The sequence below is a fragment of the Phoca vitulina genome, unplaced genomic scaffold (genome assembly GCF_004348235.1).
Source record: "Phoca vitulina isolate PV1807 unplaced genomic scaffold, GSC_HSeal_1.0 scaffold125, whole genome shotgun sequence".
NCBI lineage: Eukaryota > Metazoa > Chordata > Mammalia > Carnivora > Phocidae > Phoca > Phoca vitulina.
Window position 1 is genome coordinate 344,028 of NW_022589828.1, and position 2,430 is coordinate 346,457.

At 58.1% G+C, this 2,430-nt stretch overlaps 1 non-coding gene across 1 annotated transcript; it reads right to left on the minus strand.

Moving 5' to 3' along the window:
* Positions 1-727: 727 nt before the first annotated feature.
* TRNAM-CAU lies at positions 728-799 on the minus strand. The gene has a single exon. It is a non-coding gene; the product is annotated as a tRNA-Met (tRNA).
* Between the last annotated feature and the right edge of the window lie 1,631 nt (positions 800-2,430).

A 2,430-nucleotide genomic window follows, 5' to 3' on the forward strand; every position in this document is an offset into this window, starting at 1 on the left:
CAAGTCCCGGGCCCGTCACCACCAGTTCCCTCTGGGTCCTTATCTGAAACCAGAGGAACAGAGCCGAAGGTCCTTCTGTGGGCTGTGGCAGTCGGCGAGGGCCACCTCCCTCAGATCCGAGTCCTGCACCTTCGGGTGGCGTCCCCGCGCCCCCACTCTGTCTCCGTGTTCCCGCGGTCCGCGCGCTCGCAGGTGCGGCCCGCCGCCTGTCGTTCGGCCCCCTGTCCTCTCGGATCCCTCCTCCTTCCCCGCGCTGGCCCCGCGTCGCCCCCCACCCCCACCCCCCGCTCCTCCGTCTCCCTTCTGTGCGCCCCCCGCGCAGAGACTGCCGCTTCTCCGCGTCGGTCCCCAAAGCTCCCCTCCGCAGGTGATGGTGACGTCACCCCGCTCCAGGACTGCAAGCACCTGGCGGCGAGCAAGTCCTGGGCGTCGACCTGGTCACCTGAGGCTTCCTGGATTCGTCGTGATGTTGGAGCCGCCGAGTCAGGCCGGCAGCGAGGGAGGTGGCAGGAGAGAGGCAGGATCAATAAAGGAGCGGGGAGTGGTTTCCATGATTCTGGGGGGTTTGAACACAGCGCAGCGAAAACGAGGCCCTCCTGTCGCAGGAGGAGGAGAAGACTTGACAGGCTGTGATGTCCTTTCCCCTGAGGGGTCCCCGCTCTGGGATGTCCCCGCGGTTGTGAGGGAGGCGGAGAGCCCGAGCTCGCTGGGTGACAATAAGAAAGCCTAGCAGAGGATGGTTTCGATCCATCGACCTCTGGGTTATGGGCCCAGCACGCTTCCGCTGCGCCACTCTGCTCGCGGGGTGGGAGAGGCCACCTACTTCTCCAGTTTGCTTCTCAGCCTCTTGCCCCCCGTCTTACTATGCGCAACACGGCTGCCTTTCCCGTCTTCTCTCTACTCCCCTTCCCTTCCATCCATCTCCTCTGGGCGCTTCTCGCTCGTCCCAGCGTCACGGTCCACCTTCCCGTCACACAAGCTCTAGGGCGCAGGCTCCACACATCTCCAGTCCTTTCTTTGCGAGGTTGCCAAGCGTCCCCTTTGGGTTGGGAATAATGATGGCCAGGATGTCAACTTGCCAGACCAAGAATCGGGCAAAGCCCTCTAAAACCGCTCACGAGTCGCCTTCTTTCTCAACCAAAGCCCTTTCCCTGGGATTCCTTCTTGGTCCCCGAGCCGCCGGCCTTGCCTCGTTTCCCTCCTCCTGAGCAGCACTCCGATTTACCAGCAAAAGCGGCCCACGTCTGTTTGACCTTTAGGGACCCCTCCCCACCTCTCCGCGCGGCTTCCGCTCGCTCTGCCGCTCTCGATTATTGGAGATCCCAACGTAACCCCCTACTTCCAAGTCCTCCTGGCGGGGTCCAGAGCCACCTGCCGTTCCCTGCACCCGGCCCGGCAGCGCCCGCGCTCCGCTCCCCACTTCCAGACCTCCGCGCGGACGGGCAGGTTGGTTCGTACCTGCCTCGTCTCATCACTCGGACACCGAGTTCGCTGCACCTTCAAACCTCTGAGGGTGCTGACTGGTCTCCTCCTTCACCCCGTTTCCATTCCCTCCCGAATTCTGCAGGATTCTCACCTTCTCCGCTAATCCTCGTCGTTTCTGTTCGTTTCCCTATTGTCTGCCACCGAAGCCGCAGATCTAGGGTAGGCAGCCCGAGACAGAATGCTGCGGGGGGGGGGGGGGGGCCTCACTTGTACCGCGGGATTCACCTCGGAGAGTCTCTGGCCAGCGGTAAGCGCAGCGGCCTCCTTCCAGAAGAGGAGCACTTGGCCTAGGCACCTGTGCATCAGTCACCGTGACTCCTGAATGCTCCCCCGGGGGCTGAACGTTTCAAGCCAAGACCTTAAAAAGGGATTTGCAGAAATTCAACCAGGGACTTTGCCATTGCTAGGCAAGCCTATAAAGCTAAGCCCAACACCCGTTCTTAGCTTGACTGACGGCCCATTTTTTGGCTTTTGGTTAAGAGTTCTAATTTAAAAGCTTGCTTTTCCCCTTGCCTGTGGTACTATTCTGGAATGCACGAGAAGAGCTGCCACCTACAATTTTATAGCTAGAGAGCCCAGCTTTTCTCCCTCGGGGTTGACTAGTGAAGGCCCTTCAAATCTCCCTGATGTCGAACTTCGCTCTCCTGCCTCACTCCAGCCTACTTCATCTTTAGATTTTATTTCCCCCCCTACCCTGCTATCACTTTTGGCAGTGAGGTGAGTTTGTCTTAGACTTAGTGATCCTCTGTCTTGGTCTTCCTCTTTCCAGGTGCAAAAACTTAGAGTCATCTCTTGATCCAGAGAAAATCAGGCTTTAGGGGACTGCTTATTTTATATATAACACAGGAGATGGAAATTCCTGTAATTAAATAAGAAGTAGAGTTAGATTAAAAAAAACTATAGAGTTAGGTTCAGCAAGATAACTCAGTGGAATGAAGCAATTGT